We start from the raw sequence: 19,177 nt of genomic DNA, 5'->3' as shown, positions 1-19,177 counted from the left end.
GTAGTATATGATATAGGAGGGCAGTGTATATGATAGTACAGTGTGTAGTATATGATATAGGAGGGCAGTATATGATAGTACAGTGTGTAGCATATGATATAGGAGGGCAGTGTATATGATAGTACAGTGTATATATGATATAGGAGGGCAGTGTATATGATAGTACAGTGTGTAGTATATGATATAGGAGGGCAGTATATATGATAGTACAGTGTGTAGTATATGATATAGGAGGGCAGTGTATATGATAGTACAGTGTGTAGTATATGATATAGGAGGGCAGTATATATGATAGTACAGTGTGTAGTATATGATATAGGAGGGCAGTATATATGATAGTACAGTGTGTAGTATATGATATAGGAGGGCAGTATATATGATAGTACAGTGTGTAGCATATGATATAGGAGGGCAGTATATATGATAGTACAGTGTGTAGTATATGATATAGGAGGGCAGTATATATGATAGTACAGTGTGTAGTTATGATATAGGAGGGCAGTGTATATGATAGTACAGTGTGTAGTATATGATATAGGAGGGCAGTGTATGATAGTACAGTGTGTAGTATATGATATAGGAGGGCAGTATATATGATAGTACAGTGTGTAGTATATGATATAGGAGGGCAGTATATATGACAGTACAGTGTGTAGTATATGATATAGGAGGGCAGTATATACGATAGTACAGTGTATATATGATATAGGAGGGCAGTGTATATGATAGTACAGTGTGTAGTATATGATATAGGAGGGCAGTATATACGATAGTACAGTGTATATATGATATAGGAGGGCAGTATATATGACAGTACAGTGTGTAGTTATGATATAGGAGGGCAGTATATATGATAGTACAGTGTGTAGTATATGATATAGGAGGGCAGTGTATGATAGTACAGTGTGTAGTATATGATATAGGAGGGCAGTATATATGATAGTACAGTGTGTAGTATATGATATAGGAGGGCAGTATATATATGACAGTACAGTGTGTAGTATATGATATGGGAGGGCAGTATATACGATAGCACAGTGTATATATGATATAGGAGGGCAGTGTATATGATAGTACAGTGTATAGTTATGATATAGGAGGGCAGTATATATGATAGTACAGTGTGTAGTATATGATATAGGAGGGCAGTATATATGATAGTACAGTGTGTAGTATATGATATAGGAGGGCAGTATATATGATAGTACAGTGTGTAGTTATGATATAGGAGGGCAGTATATATGATAGTACAGTGTGTAGTATATGATATAGGATGGCAGTATATATGATAGTACAGTGTGTAGTATATGATATAGGAGGGCAGTGTATACGATAGTACAGTGTGTAGTATATGATATAGGAGGGCAGTATATACGATAGTACAGTGTGTAGTATATGATATAGGAGGGCAGTATATACGATAGTACAGTGTGTAGTATATGATATAGGAGGGCAGTGTATGATAGTACAGTGTGTAGTATATGATATAGGAGGGCAGTGTATATGATAGTACAGTGTGTAGTATATGATATAGGAGGGCAGTGTATATGATAGTACAGTGTGTAGTATATGATATAGGAGGGCAGTATATATGATAGTACAGTGTGTAGTATATGATATAGGAGGGCAGTATATATGATAGTACAGTGTGTAGTATATGATATAGGAGGGCAGTATATATGATAGTACAGTGTGTAGTATATGATATAGGAGGGCAGTATATATGATAGTACAGTGTGTAGTATATGATATAGGAGGGCAGTGTATATGATAGTACAGTGTGTAGTATATGATATAGGAGGGCAGTGTATATGATAGTACAGTGTGTAGCATATGATATAGGAGGGCAGTATATATGATAGTACAGTGTGTAGTATATGATATAGGAGGGCAGTATATATGATAGTACAGTGTGTAGTATATGATATAGGAGGGCAGTATATATATGATAGTACAGTGTGTAGCATATGATATAGGAGGGCAGTGTATATGATAGTACAGTGTGTAGTATATGATATAGGAGGGCAGTGTATATGATAGTACAGTGTGTAGCATATGATATAGGAGGGCAGTGTATATGATAGTACAGTGTGTAGTATATGATATAGGAGGGCAGTATATATATGATAGTACAGTGTGTAGCATATGATATAGGAGGGCAGTATATATGATAGTACAGTGTGTAGTATATGATATAGGAGGGCAGTATATATGATAGTACAGTGTGTAGTATATGATATAGGAGGGCAGTATATATATGATAGTACAGTGTGTAGCATATGATATAGGAGGGCAGTGTATATGATAGTACAGTGTGTAGTATATGATATAGGAGGGCAGTGTATATGATAGTACAGTGTGTAGCATATGATATAGGAGGGCAGTGTATATGATAGTACAGTGTGTAGTATATGATATAGGAGGGCAGTATATATGATAGTACAGTGTGTAGTATATGATATAGGAGGGCAGTGTATATGATAGTACAGTGTTTAGTATATGATATAGGAGGGCAGTATATAGGATAGTACAGTGTGTAGTATATGATATAGGAGGGCAGTGTATGATAGTACAGTGTGTAGCATATGATATAGGAGGGCAGTGTATATGATAGTACAGTGTGTAGTATATGATATAGGAGGGCAGTATATATGATAGTACAGTGTGTAGTATATGATATAGGAGGGCAGTGTATGATAGTACAGTGTGTAGTATATGATATAGGAGGGCAGTATATATATGATAGTACAGTGTGTAGCATATGATATAGGAGGGCAGTATATATGATAGTACAGTGTGTAGTATATGATATAGGAGGGCAGTATATATGATAGTACAGTGTGTAGCATATGATATAGGAGGGCAGTATATATGATAGTACAGTGTGTAGTATATGATATAGGAGGGCAGTATATATGATAGTACAGTGTGTAGTATATGATATAGGAGGGCAGTGTATATGATAGTACAGTGTGTAGTATATGATATAGGAGGGCAGTATATATGATAGTACAGTGTGTAGTATATGATATAGGAGGGCAGTATATATGATAGTGCAGTGTGTAGTATATGATATAGGAGGGCAGTGTATATGATAGTACAGTGTGTAGCATATGATATAGGAGGGCAGTATATATGATAGTACAGTGTGTAGTATATGATATAGGAGGGCAGTATATATGATAGTACAGTGTGTAGTTATGATATAGGAGGGCAGTATATATGATAGTACAGTGTGTAGTATATGATATAGGAGGGCAGTATATATGATAGTACAGTGTGTAGTATATGATATAGGAGGGCAGTGTATATGATAGTACAGTGTGTAGCATATGATATAGGAGGGCAGTATATATGATAGTACAGTGTGTAGTATATGATATAGGAGGGCAGTATATATGATAGTACAGTGTGTAGTATATGATATAGGAGGGCAGTATATATGATAGTACAGTGTGTAGTATATGATATAGGAGGGCAGTATATATGATAGTACAGTGTGTAGTATATGATATAGGAGGGCAGTGTATATGATAGTACAGTGTGTAGTATATGATATAGGAGGGCAGTGTATATGATAGTACAGTGTGTAGTATATGATATAGGAGGGCAGTATTTATGATAGTACAGTGTGTAGCATATGATATAGGAGGGCAGTATATATATGATAGTACAGTGTGTAGTATATGATATAGGAGGGCAGTGTATATGATAGTACAGTGTATATATGATATAGGAGGGCAGTGTATATGATAGTACAGTGTGTAGTATATGATATAGGAGGGCAGTATATATGATAGTACAGTGTGTAGTATATGATATAGGAGGGCAGTATATATGATAGTACAGTGTGTAGTATATGATATAGGAGGGCAGTGTATATGATAGTACAGTGTGTAGTATATGATATAGGAGGGCAGTGTATATGATAGTACAGTGTGTAGTATATGATATAGGAGGGCAGTATTTATGATAGTACAGTGTGTAGCATATGATATAGGAGGGCAGTATATATATGATAGTACAGTGTGTAGCATATGATATAGGAGGGCAGTGTATATGATAGTACAGTGTATATATGATATAGGAGGGCAGTGTATATGATAGTACAGTGTGTAGTATATGATATAGGAGGGCAGTATATATGATAGTACAGTGTGTAGTATATGATATAGGAGGGCAGTATATATGATAGTACAGTGTGTAGTATATGATATAGGAGGGCAGTATATATGATAGTACAGTGTGTAGTATATGATATAGGAGGGCAGTGTATATGATAGTACAGTGTGTAGCATATGATATAGGAGGGCAGTATATATGATAGTACAGTGTGTAGTATATGATATAGGAGGGCAGTATATATGATAGTACAGTGTGTAGTATATGATATAGGAGGGCAGTGTATATGATAGTACAGTGTGTAGTATATGATATAGGAGGGTAGTATATATGATAGTACAGTGTGTAGCATATGATATAGGAGGGCAGTGTATATGATAGTACAGTGTGTAGTATATGATATAGGAGGGCAGTATATATGATAGTACAGTGTGTAGTATATGATATAGGAGGGCAGTATATATGATAGTACAGTGTGTAGTATATGATATAGGAGGGCAGTATATATGATAGTACAGTGTGTAGTATATGATATAGGAGGGCAGTATATATGATAGTAGTGTGTAGTATATGATATAGGAGGGCAGTATATATGATAGTACAGTGTGTAGTATATGATATAGGAGGGCAGTATATATGATAGTACAGTGTGTAGTATATGATATAGGAGGGCAGTGTATATGATAGTACAGTGTGTAGTATGATATAGGAGGGCAGTGTATATGATAGTACAGTGTGTAGTATATGATATAGGAGGGCAGTATATATGATAGTACAGTGTGTAGTATATGATATAGGAGGGCAGTATATATGATAGTACAGTGTGTAGTATATGATATAGGAGGGCAGTATATATGATAGTACAGTGTGTAGTATATGATATAGGAGGGCAGTGTATATGATAGTACAGTGTGTAGTATATGATATAGGAGGGCAGTGTATATGATAGTACAGTGTGAAGTACATGATATAGGAGGGCAGTATATATGATAGTACAGTGTGTAGTATATGATATAGGAGGGCAGTATATATGATAGTACAGTGTGTAGTCTATGATATAGGAGGGCAGTATATATGATAGTACAGTGTGTAGTACATGATATAGGAGGGCAGTGTATATGATAGTACAGTGTGTAGCATATGATATAGGAGGGCAGTATATATGATAGTACAGTGTGTAGTATATGATATAGGAGGGCAGTGTATATGATAGTACAGTGTGTAGTATATGATATAGGAGGGCAGTATATATGATAGTACAGTGTGTAGTATATGATATAGGAGGGCAGTGTATGATAGTACAGTGTGTAGCATATGATATAGGAGGGCAGTGTATGATAGTACAGTGTGTAGTATATGATATAGGAGGGCAGTATATATGATAGTACAGTGTGTAGTATATGATATAGGAGGGCAGTATATATGATAGTACAGTGTGTAGTATATGATATAGGAGGGCAGTATATATGATAGTACAGTGTGTAGCATATGATATAGGAGGGCAGTATATATGATAGTACAGTGTGTAGTATATGATATAGGAGGGCAGTATATATGATAGTACAGTGTGTAGTATATGATATAGGAGGGCAGTGTATATGATAGTACAGTGTGTAGTATATGATATAGGAGGGCAGTATATATGATAGTACAGTGTGTAGTATATGATATAGGAGGGCAGTATATATGATAGTACAGTGTGTAGTATATGATATAGGAGGGCAGTATATATGATAGTACAGTGTGTAGTATATGATATAGGAGGGCAGTATATACGATAGTACAGTGTATACATGATATAGGAGGGCAGTATATATGATAGTACAGTGTGTAGTATATGATATAGGAGGGCAGTATATATGATAGTACAGTGTGTAGTATATGATATAGGAGGGCAGTGTATATGATAGTACAGTGTAGTATATGATATAGGAGGGCAGTATATATGATAGTACAGTGTGTAGTATATGATATAGGAGGGCAGTATATATGATAGTACAGTGTGTAGTATATGATATAGGAGGGCAGTGTATGATAGTACAGTGTGTAGTATATGATATAGGAGGGCAGTGTATATGATAGTACAGTGTGTAGTATATGATATAGGAGGGCAGTATATATGATAGTACAGTGTGTAGTATATGATATAGGAGGGCAGTATATATGATAGTACAGTGTGTAGTATATGATATAGGAGGGCAGTATATATATGATAGTACAGTGTGTAGTATATGATATAGGAGGGCAGTGTATATGATAGTACAGTGTGTAGTATATGATATAGGAGGGCAGTGTATATGATAGTACAGTGTGTAGTATATGATATAGGAGGGCAGTGTATATGATAGTACAGTGTGTAGTATATGATATAGGAGGGCAGTATATATGATAGTACAGTGTGTAGTATATGATATAGGAGGGCAGTATATATGATAGTACAGTGTGTAGTATATGATATAGGAGGGCAGTATATATGATAGTACAGTGTGTAGTATATGATATAGGAGGGCAGTATATATGATAGTACAGTGTGTAGTATATGATATAGGAGGGCAGTATATATGATAGTACAGTGTGTAGTATATGATATAGGAGGGCAGTGTATATGATAGTACAGTGTGTAGTATATGATATAGGAGGGCAGTATATATGATAGTACAGTGTGTAGTACATGATATAAGAGGGCAGTGTATATGATAGTACAGTGTGTAGTATATGATATAGGAGGGCAGTGTATATGATAGTACAGTGTGTAGTATATGATATAGGAGGGCAGTGTATATGATAGTACAGTGTGTAGTATATGATATAGGAGGGCAGTATATATGATAGTACAGTGTGTAGTATATGATATAGGAGGGCAGTATATATGATAGTACAGTGTGTAGTATATGATATAGGAGGGCAGTATATATGATAGTACAGTGTGTAGTATATGATATAGGAGGGCAGTATATATGATAGTACAGTGTGTAGTATATGATATAGGAGGGCAGTATATATGATAGTACAGTGTGTAGTATATGATATAGGAGGGCAGTGTATATGATAGTACAGTGTGTAGTATATGATATAGGAGGGCAGTATATATGATAGTACAGTGTGTAGTATATGATATAGGAGGGCAGTGTATACATGATATAGGAGGGCAGTGTATGCATGATATAGGAGGGCAGGGTGTATATGATAGTACAGTGTGTAGCATATGATATAGGAGGGCAGTATATACAGGTATGAGTGCACAGCACGGTGTGTATATTAGATGGGATGATACATAAATGTGTAATACACGGTGACGGGCCGGGTATATTACACACCTCCCCCTCATTCCCCTCTTACCGCCGCCCGGTGTCTCCGCCTCACACTGTACACCGCTGCCTGTCCGAGAACATACCGCCGAGCTCCCAAATCTCGCGAGATTGCAGCGCGAACACGCCGCCCTCAGCCCCGCCCACCTCCGTTCACGTCGTCCTTTGCCCCTCCCACCGCACTGTACCCTAAGCACAGCCCCACCCATCGCTGTGCCGACGCGCTCTGACACGCCCACCTCCGTGCGCGTCAGTTCAGAGATAAAGCCCAGCCAGGGACCGGCTCTTAACGCACAGCTCCCCCTGGCGGCCGCATTTAGCGTTGTCATGGTGATGGAGAACCTTTAACCCTTTATACGCTTGTGGGAGCGTATGGGACAATAAAGAACGTAGACTTCCTGTGTGCCCCGCGGTCATGGAGGCCGCAAAATGTCGCAGTTATTATCTTGTAAAGTTTAACCCTTTGTTTTCAAATTCAAAAGAACTGACCTAATTATATACGGAGACGCTGCCACCAAAATAGAAATATTACATCACGCCTATAGCCATACTTATCAGGGCGATACGGGAAAGTGATGTATAAGGCGGCGCGCCACACTTTATTCACGTATGCCCTTTATATGTCATTTATATAGAGCACAAGCCCAAACTAAGGTATTTGTGAGCCCCTTCATTACACCCCAACATAAATACAGACCCCTAAACAAAAACACACCCTAAATTCAGAGCCTGTAAGGGGGTATTCTGCAAAAGTGAACTTTTTTACGCACTTCTACAGCCGAAGTAGGCGGATCGGTCTGCAGAGGAGACCTGAAGAGGAAGTGGTGCGCACCGTTAGTTCTGGTGAGAAGGGGGGGGGGTACGGTTTTGGAGCTGAGTGGGATCTTACTGAAGAGAGCGCGAAGAGAGAGATAGAAAGTCTGTCTGTCGGAGGAATTGCACTATATGGAGTAAAGTATTTGCCCCCCTCGTAATCAACATCCAGCCCCTCGCCCTGCAGTCACTTTTAAGACGTTATCGATAGAATGGGTTGTTGTAAAGAGATCACCGACCTCCAGCGAGGTCCTGTAATAGGACGCCACCGTTGTAACACGTCAGTTCCGGAAATGTCTTCCCTCCTAGATTTTCCACCGTCACCTGTGAGTTATATTATTGTAAAGTGGAAGGAACCGCCGCAACTCAGCCACGAAGTGCAGACCACGTAATGTTACAGAGCGGGGGCGCCGAGTGCTGAGGAGCAAGTGCAGAAAAGTCACCAACGCTCCGCTGACTCAATAACTGCAGAGTACAGACCTCCTCTGGTATTAACATCCGCACAAACACTGCCCGGGTGCTTCATGGCATGGGTTTCCATGGCCGAATGTAATGCCCCCGCTCTCTGCATTTTACTTACCTCTCCCCACCATTTTGCTCAGTCTCAAGCCTGTACCTTGAACATCCAAGCCCGCCGTCCGGCCCGACCTTTTGCCTTGTTAGGCCCTGTTTACATGGAGTGTATTCAAGGTGTTTTGGACGCGTTTCACACAGTGAAAAACGCATAAAAACGCATGATTTGAGCCTCCTATTGACATCAATGGAAAAGCTCATTGTTAGCGAGTTTTTTACGCACGCCTGTTTAAAAAACGCGTCGTGTAAAAAAAGAAGTGTCAGGTCAGTTCTTTGTCGTGTAAAATGCGACAAAAACGCGCCTAATTCCCATAGTCAATGGGAGTCCTAATTGTGCACCAAAAAAAAACGCACACAAAATGCATAAGAAAACGCGAGAAAAACGGCTGTATTTTAAAAAGCGCTTTACAAAAACGCTAGCGTATTTTACACGTTTTCCAGTCGTTTTTTTTAAGCGCCGTGTGAACAAAGCCTTACCCGCGATGAACCTCTGCTACCTACCCTGACCCTTGGCCATACTTGACCACGCTATAGTCACTACACTTGTTATGTTGGCTGTCACCAAGGGAGACTACACTGGCGGTAATGACCTGGGGTCCCCCTGCAGCGAAGTCCAGATCCCTGTACAAAGGTTAAAGGGCGAAGACCACGGGTTCCCTTCCACTCCGCTCCCCGGTTTAGCCCCAAGTCAAATCCCTTGGTGACTCGGTTGATTTACATCGCTCTTGGCTGTCTCCGTGACAGAAAATCCCACGGGCTCTGTAACAGTTGCTCTGGCCGTGGACCCCGCTGATGTTACTCAGACCCGGCTCAGGAACTATCCTGGCAATGAGTTCGCCAAGACCACGTTCACTGTCAGTAAGCAGAGATCTTGAAAATGGTAAAGAATTGAAACACAAAGTATATAGGAAAGTTGTATAATTTTTCAGAACGTCTCGTTTGAATGCCATATCAGCTCCCGCATCACTTGTGGCGCCCACGTCACCAGCTTTAGCGGCTGCATGTGGTCCAGGATTGCATTTATCTCCTCCACACGATGACGGAAACTCCTGTAGAAGTTCCTTAAATGCACGATCCATTTTGAGGTGATGGGGCATCAATTTGCTTAACACCGGGCTAAAGTAGCCGATATCCCGTCTTTGCCGTCTGGTGAGGCGCTGGCCCGGGCATCTCCTCTATGGGAACGGAACGATCCCATCATGAACAATATTCAAGCCTTCCTTGCAACTTTTTAAAAGGTGTTTGAAGAACCTGGTCGGGAATCCTCTGCGGCCTCGTCAACTTCGTCCAGGCTTCTCTCCTATTGGGCAATGTGCAATGCAGTTTCGCAACAGAACTTAATAGTTACACAGTTGATAAGGTTGAAAAACAAAAGACACAGGTCCATCAAATTCAACCTATAATCCTACCATTTTGATTCAGAGGAAGGCAAAAGCCCCCCATGAGGTTGATGCCAATTGCTTTATTAGGGGAAAAATTCCTCTACGACCCCAAATATGGCGATCAGAAGAAAAACCCTGGATCAATCCCCAGAATATAGTACTTATAACCTTTATATTATATTTTTCAAGAAAAGCATCAAGGCCCTTCATGAACTTGTTCAAAGAATTAACCACCACGACATCCTGTGGCAGAGAGTTCCATGGTCTCACTACTCTTACAGTAAAGAATCCCTGCCTGTGATTATGGTGAAAACTTCTTTCCTCTAGACATAGAGGATGGTCCCATGTCCTTGTTACAGTCCTTTGTGTAAAAAGATTATTAGAAAGATCTCTGTATTGTCCAATTATATATTTGTACATTGTAATTAGATCGTCCCTAAGCCGTCTTCTTTCTAAACTGAATAGCCCCAAGTTTGATAACCTTTCTTGGTTCTGCAATCCACCCATTCCCCTAATTACCTTGGTCGCCCTTCTTTGCAGCCGTTCCAGTTCAGCTTCTGGGAACGTCTGGCAGGTCGCATCAAGGACGAATTGGCAGGCCGGGATCTTCCTACTACTTTGGAAGATTTTAGTTCATTGGCCACTTCTGTGAGAGGCAACGTGAGATGGAACGTGCCCGTCGGGCACCGCGACTGGCATCTTCTTTTCAGAGACCTCTTCTTGCCTCCACCTCAGCTCCTCCAGACGAACCCATGCGGATGAGAGAATTAAACTTTCTGCTGAAGAACGTCTGAGAAAATGCACTAATAACCTGTGTCTGTGTCCCGATCCTGGGGTATGTGGAACCTCTAGGCTGCTCCGCCATAGCGGAGTGGCAGCTGGCCAAGCAACAGTCTATATAAAGTCTATGCAAAGTCTTTAGTGCAGGAGTATCTGTAAGAGTCCAGGCAGACACGGAGTGTAGCAGAGGCTTTGGCACGGATGAAGCTTGATGTGGCAGATGACGCTAGACGTGGCAGATGACACCAGACGTGGCGGATGACACGGAACGAGGCAGATGACAACACGACTCCAACACTAGAAGTAACTCAGGAACAAGCACAGTTACCGGATACAGGCAACACTGGAAGCAGTATAACATCTAAGGGACAATTTTCAAGACTAACATGGGAATACAACAACAACGCTCAGGCAAGGAATGGAAGGGCGGAGCCCTTTTTATAGTCCAGGGTGATCTGGGGTTTGGTTAGGGAACTTTTAGTTTGCACATGCTGGCCCTTTAAGGCCGGGGACGAGCGCGTGCACCTTAGAAGACAGTCCAGGGCAGGGAGTTGCTGGCAGGAGGCTGCGTTCGAGGCCGTCCGACGGTGGGGAATGGCGGCGGTCCGCGACTGCAGCCGTTACAGTCTGTACTGTGGCGGAAAGACACACTTCCTAAATAATTGTCCGGTGAGACTGGGAAACTCCAACGCTATGGGCAAGTTGGAGAGGTTACTCTAGGCAGTAAGTCTGCCTCTCAACGTATGACTAAACCTGTCAGTTTGTCCACTGCTGGAGTTTGCTTCACTGTACCAGCAGTTCTGGATTTTGCCTCTACAGGGAATTTTCTCTGCCAATCCCAGGTTACTTGTTATCAAATTCCAGTACTTCAATCATTCAATTTCTTCTGTGGATGGAAAATTATTATCTGAGATTGTCCACCAAGTCACCAAACCGATCTCTATGCAAGTGGGAGCACTTCACCATGAAATTATTTCATCCTATGTGCTGAGATATTCCATCAGTCCTCTCCTTCTGGCTCTGCCTTGGTATCAAAAACATTCTTCTGGTCAGATAGCCCGATGGGGTGACACCTGTCATCAACAATGTCTGCCCGTCATCCACCCGCCAAGGCTCCTACCTACGGAATCAGTTCTGGACGGCCTACCTAACCGTACGCCAGTTATTCCAATGTATTCTGCAAACGTCAAGCAGAGACTCCTCCACCACATAGATTTTACGATTGTGCCATTGACTTTTTGCCAAATTCTACTCCTCCTTGGGGTTGGGTATACCCTTTTGTCTATCCATGAGACTGAAGCTATGTCGCTATATATAAAGGAAAACCCTTAAGGCTTTGTACAGATTTATAAGGGCCCAAATATTTGCTGTTAGATTTACGGGGTGCCTACACTTGTTCCGTATCCGTGAAGGAGATGAGTGGAAAACCGCATTTAACATGCGATGGACACTGTGAGTATCTGGTTACGCCCTTTGACCTTAGTAATGCTCCTGCTGTCTTTCAAGAATTATTTATAGGACATTTTCCGTGACCTTTTATACAGCTGTGGGGTGGTTTCTTTGGATGATATTCTTGTTTTCTCCACAGATCTCTATTCCCATCACGAGCAAATATGTCTGGTTCTGCAACATCTAAGGCAGGGGTCTCAAACTCGGCCGGGTAGGTGGGCCACATATAGAAAAAATATGAAGTTGACGGGCCGCATTACTTTCAAATTTGATACAATACTAAATTATTGTTAATCATTTAGTTATATGATCTACTATAACAATACTACATTACTATAACAATACTACATTACTATAAAAATACTACATTACTATAATAATACTACATTACTATAATACTACATTACTATAACAATACTACATTACTATAATAATACTACATTACTATAATACTACATTACTATAATACTACATTACTATAACAATACTACATTACTATAATAATACTACATTACTATAATACTACATTACTATAATACTACATTACTATAATACTACATTACTATAACAATATTACATTACTATAATAATACTACATTACTATAATAATACTACATTACTATAACAATACTACATTACTATAATACTACATTACTATAATAATACTATATTACTATAACACTACATTACTATAATACTACATTACTATAACAATACTACATTACTATAACAATACTACATTACTATAAAAATACTACATTACTATAATAATACTACATTACTATAATACTACATTACTATAACAATACTACATTACTATAATAATACTACATTACTATAATACTACATTACTATAATACTACATTACTATAATACTACATTACTATAATACTACATTACTATAATAATACTATATTACTATAACACTACATTACTATAATACTACATTACTATAACACTACATTACTATAATAATACTACATTACTATAATAATACTACATTACTATAACAATACTACATTACTATAACAATACTACATTACTATAATACTACTACATTACTATAACAATACTACACTACTATAATAATACTACATTACTATAATAATACTACATTACTATAATAATACTACATTACTATAATAATACTACATTACTAGAATAATACTACATTACTATAAGACTACATTACTATAATACTACATTACTCTAATACTACATTACTATAATAATACTACATTACTATAATAATACTACATTACTAGAATAATACTACATTACTATAATACTACATTACTCTAATACTACATTACTATAATAATACTACATTACTATAATACTACATTACTATAATACTACATTACTATAATACTACTACATTACTATAACAATACTACACTACTATAATAATACTACATTACTATAATAATACTACATTACTATAATAATACTACATTACTATAATAATACTACATTACTAGAATAATACTACATTACTATAAGACTACATTACTATAATACTACATTACTCTAATACTACATTACTATAATAATACTACATTACTATAATAATACTACATTACTAGAATAATACTACATTACTATAATACTACATTACTCTAATACTACATTACTATAATAATACTACATTACTATAATACTGCATTACTATAACAATACTACATTACTATAACAATACTACATTACTATAATAATACTACATTACTATAATACTACATTACTCTAATACTACATTACTATAATAATACTACATTACTAGAATAATACTACATTACTATAATACTACATTACTATAACAATACTACATTACTATAACAATACTACATTACTATAATAATACTACATTACTATAACAATACTACATTACTATAACAATACTACATTACTATAATACTACATTACTATAATACTACATTACTATAATACTACATTACTATAACACTACATTACTATAATAATACTACATTACTATAATACTACATTACTCTAATACTACATTACTATAACAATACTACATTACTATAACAATACTACATTACTATAATACTACATTACTATAATAATACTACATTACTATAATAATACTACATTACTATAATAATACTACATTACTATAACAATACTACATTACTATAATACTACATTACTCTAATACTATATTACTATAACAATACTACATTACTATAATACTACATTACTATAATAATGGCGCTAGGTTTAAAATTTGAGATATTCCTCCACGCGCTTATTTCAACAATCCAGTTTTCCAGTTTAAGTGTCGCTAAATGCAGTCCGGCGGCTCAGTTAGCAGTGTTTGGCAGACACACATGTCAAGATTGGGCAGCCCCTGTTTATATAGGGCCACAGTGCCCTCTGTAGATGCTGCCACAGTGCCCTCTGTAGATGATGCCACAGTGCCCTCTGTAGATGCTGCCAAAGCGCCCTCTGTAGATGTTGCCACAGTGCCCTCTGTAGATGCTGCCACAGTACCCTCTGTAGATGCTGCCACAGAACCCTCTGTAGATGATGCCACAGTGCCATCTGTAGATGCTGCCACAGTGCCCTCTGTAGATGATGCCACAGAGCCCTCTGTAGATGCTGCCACAGTGCCCTCTGTAGATGCTGCCACAGTGCCCTCTGCAGATAATTCCTCAGTGCCTTCTGTAGATAATGCCACGGTGCCCTCTGCAGATAATGGCACACACACCCCAAGTAGAGAGCTCCATTGGGGCTACCTCTAGGAGTGGAATCCGCAGCCAGAGCGTTGCCGACGCTTTGGCTGGGGATTCCTCTACTGTTGGAGCCCCTGACGTCACTGTCTATACACAGTGACGTCAGGGGATCCTCCCGGACCGGAATGTGATATCAGGGGCAACCCCAAAACAGGAGTCCCGGAGCAGAGCACTAGTATAGGCACTGCGCCGGAACTCTAGGGAAGCCATTAACATCAGTGTCCATATATGGACAGTGATGCCAGGGGCTAACCCAGAGCTGGAGTCCCAGAGCAGAGCCGCTTCTAGCACTCTGCCTGGGATTCCAGTTCTGCTCCTGACATCACTATCCATATATGGACATGGATGTCAGGTGCAACCCCAGAGCTGGAGTCCTGGGCAGAGCGCTAGTAGGCTCTTCCTGGGACTCCAGCTGTGCTCCTGACATCACTGGGACTCCTGCTCTTGGGAAGCCCCTGACATCACTGTCGATGTATGGACAGCGATGTCAGAGGCTTCCCCAGAGTCCCAGAGCAGAGCCTATACTAGCAATATATGGACAGCGATGTCAGAAGATCCCACAGAGTCCCGGAGCAGAGCCTATACTAGCACTCTGCCCGGGACTCCACTCTGGGGAAGACCCTGGCAACACTGTCCATATATGGACAGCGATGTCAGGGAATTCCACAGAGTCCCGAGGCAGAGCCGATACTAGCGCTATGCCCGGGTCTCCGCTCTGGGGAAGACACTGACACACTGTCCATATATGGACAGCAATGTCAGGGAATTCCAAAGAGTCCCGGAGCAGAGCCTGTACTAGCGCTCTGCCCGGGACTCCGCTCTGGGGAAGACCCTGACACACTGTCCATATATGGACAGCGATGTCAGGGAATTCCGCAGAGTCCCGGAGCAGAGCCCGTACTAGCGCTCTGCCCGGGACTCCGGCTCTGGGGAAGCCCCAGACATCGCTGTCCATATGTGGTCAGTGATGTCAGGGAATTCCGGAGTCCCGGAGCAGAGTCTGTGTCTCGCGGGCCGCAGATGACAGCCCCCAGGGGCCGCATGCGGCCCGCGGCCCGCGTGCTTGAGACCCCTGATCTACAGTAAGGCTTTATTCACATATCCGTTAGGGCTCTATTCTGACGTTCCATCTGAGCTTTCGGTCAGAATGGAGCTCTGACTGACACAAACTGAAACCATTCTGTTTCCATCACCATTGATTTCAATGGTGACAGATCCGGTGCCAATGGTTTCCGTTTGTCTCAGCTGTGCAAGGGTTCCGTTGTTTTGACGGAATCAATACCATAGTCGACTGCGCTACTCATTCCGTCAAAACGACGCAACCCTTGCACAGCTGAGACAAACGGAAACCGTTGGCACCGGATCCATCACCATTGGAATCAACGGTGATGGAAACGGAAACCTATGGTCTGACCGACTTTCTTCAGATCGGTGCACGGGCTCAATAGAAAGTCTATGAGCCCGTACACCACTCGCTCGGCTTTCCGAGGAAAGCCAATCAGAACCGAAGTGGCACAGCGCTCACCCGAGCACTTCTGCCACTTTGTTTTAGCGATCGGTGGGAGTCTCAGTTCTCGTACCCCCACCGATCAAAACTTGTGACACTGTCACTATGACATGTCAAAAGTTTTTTAAAAGTTTAGGTAGCCTTTAAATGGCCACATCCCCAAGGACTCTAAGCAATTAAACCTTTCTTGGGATTTTCCAACTACTATCGACAGTTTAGACCTAATTTCTTTTCACTAGTTGCACCCATCCCAGCCCTAACCAAAAAGGGGGTCAATGCGAAAATTTGGTCACCTGATGCTGAATCAGCATTTCTCAAACTCAAACAGGCCTTCTCCTCAGCCTCAGTGCTACATAAACCAGATCCAAGTAAACCATTCATCTTAGAAGTGGAGGCTTCATCTGTAGGAGTAGGCGCAGTCCTATCTTAGAAAAAAGATAATGGAAAAACCTGTATTTTTCCCAAGGCCTTCTCTCCTGCCGAGAAAAATTATGGCATCGGAGACCGCAAAATTTTAACTATTAAATGTTTACTGGAAGCAGCACATCATCCAATCACTATTTATACTGACAACAAAAACGTATTGTATCTACAGACGGCACATCGTCTACACCCTCGTCAACAACGCTGGGCCTTGTTCTTCTCAGAATTTAACTTCTTCCTCTATTATCACGTGAAGGCTGACGCCTTATCTCTTTCATTTGTCTCTGATGATCAAGATCCTTAACCTCAATTTATCATTGACCCCAATCGAATTTTATCTGAGGCATCTGCTGAATGATCAACGTTCCTCCCGGAAAGAGTTCATTCCTCCTAGTCTACGAAAACAAATTCTCCATTGGGGTAATTTTTCCAAGTTCTGTGGACATCCTCGCATCTGGAAAACACTAGATCTAGTGTCATGTCCTTACTGGTGGCCTCCTCTGTCCCGGGACATTAAAGATTATGTCGCTGCATGTACTGTCTGTGCTCAAAATAAAGTTATCCACCTACCTGATTCGCCTTCGACTCATACAGCTATGGATTTTATTACAGATCTGCCCTCTTCTTCTGGCTGTACAGTGATTTGGGTCATGGTTGACCTCTCCTCGAAGATGGCGCACTTCATTCTTGTTACTGATCTCCCTTCAGCTAAACATATGGCTACTCTCATCAAAAACGTTATTCACTGACACAGACTTCCTATGCGTACAGTTCACTTCAAGATTCTAGACGGCACTTTGCAACCTACTTGCATTTATGGGCCTGTTCACATCAGCGTTGGCTTTTCCGTTCCGCGGTTCCGTCTGAGGTTTCCATCGGGAGAACCCCGCAACGGAAGCTGTGGTTTCAGTTTGACTTTCTGTTGCGGGGTTCACCCGACGGAAACCTCAGACGGAACCCCGGAACAGAAAGCCAACGGTGGTGTGAACAAGCCCTAAGTTGGGCTTCTTCTGCCTATCAACCTCATTCTAACAGACAAGTGGAACGGATCCACCAGGTATTAGAAATCTTTCTCAGGAATTTTGTTTCTCCTCTGCAAGACGAGTGGACCAATTTCCAATTATTTGCCTATAATAATTATACTGGGGAATCTACGCAATCTTCACCGTTCTTCCTTGTTCACTGGTATATGGGAAACATCCTCTACCAGTTCCAATATTCTCTGAGGTTCCAGCTTCTTATATTTCTCATGCCCACTTTTTACGAAATTGGCAGGAAGCCAAATAGGCTATTACTAAAGTAGTAGCTCGTTTCAAGAAAACGCAGATAAGGGTATGTGCACACACACTAATTACGTCCGTAATTGACGGACGTATTTCGGCCACAAGTCCCGGACCGAACACAGTGCAGGGAGCCGGGCTCCTAGCATCATACTTATGTACGATGCTAGGAGTCCCTGCCTCGCTGCAGGACAACTCTCCTGTACTGTAATCATGTTTTCAGTACGGGAGAGTTGTCCTGCAGCGAGGCAGGGACTCCTAGCGTCATACATAAGTATGATGCTTGGAGCCCGGCTCCCTGCAGTGTGTTCGGTCCGGGACTTGCGGCCGAAATACGTCCGTCAATTACGGACGTAAATAGTGTGTGTGCACATACCCTAAGAAGCGCAGAATTCCTCCTAAATTTCTTCCTGGAGATAAGATCTGGCTATCGTCCAAGCATATTCGTCTGAAGACTCCATGTTTTACGTTTGCTCCTCGCGTCCTGAGTCCTTAGTCATTTTGAGACAAATCAATCCTGTCTCTTACAAACTCCGTCCTCCTCAGTCTTTAAAAAATGTCCAATTATTTTCATGTATCTTTACTCAACCCACTGCACCAGAATCGGTTTTCTACAAAGACTTCTTCTGCTGAAACTTGAAAGTGGAACTAAACGTTTGACAATCTTCTGACATGTCATAGTGACGTCAGAAGTTTTGATTGGTGGGGGTCCGTGCACTGAGACCCCCACCAATTGCTCAAATGAAGCGGCAGAAGCGCTCGTTTGAGCGTTCAGCCACTTCGTGTC

At 40.5% G+C, this 19,177-nt stretch overlaps 1 protein-coding gene and 1 long non-coding RNA gene across 2 annotated transcripts in view; one reads left to right on the top strand and one right to left on the bottom strand.

Annotated features, from left to right (window-relative positions):
• Positions 1–7,547, bottom strand: part of EXTL3 (exostosin like glycosyltransferase 3) — a 43,398-nt gene extending 35,851 nt beyond the window's left edge. The window contains exon 1 of the mRNA XM_075860859.1: positions 7,462–7,547. The gene's annotated coding sequence lies outside the window, so the exon portion shown is untranslated. The remainder of the gene's footprint in view (positions 1–7,461) is intronic.
• A 70-nt stretch (positions 7,548–7,617) lies between these two features.
• Positions 7,618–17,679, top strand: LOC142759038 (uncharacterized). The gene is made up of 3 exons (XR_012883045.1): positions 7,618–8,273; positions 12,567–12,638; positions 17,283–17,679. It is a non-coding gene; the product is annotated as an uncharacterized LOC142759038 (long non-coding RNA).
• The last annotated feature ends 1,498 nt before the right edge of the window (positions 17,680–19,177 follow it).

Source organism: Rhinoderma darwinii, chromosome 4 (assembly GCF_050947455.1).
Source record: "Rhinoderma darwinii isolate aRhiDar2 chromosome 4, aRhiDar2.hap1, whole genome shotgun sequence".
NCBI lineage: Eukaryota > Metazoa > Chordata > Amphibia > Anura > Rhinodermatidae > Rhinoderma > Rhinoderma darwinii.
The sequence above is the reverse complement of the archived record's forward strand: the minus strand, read 5'-3'. Positions and strand labels throughout refer to the sequence as shown.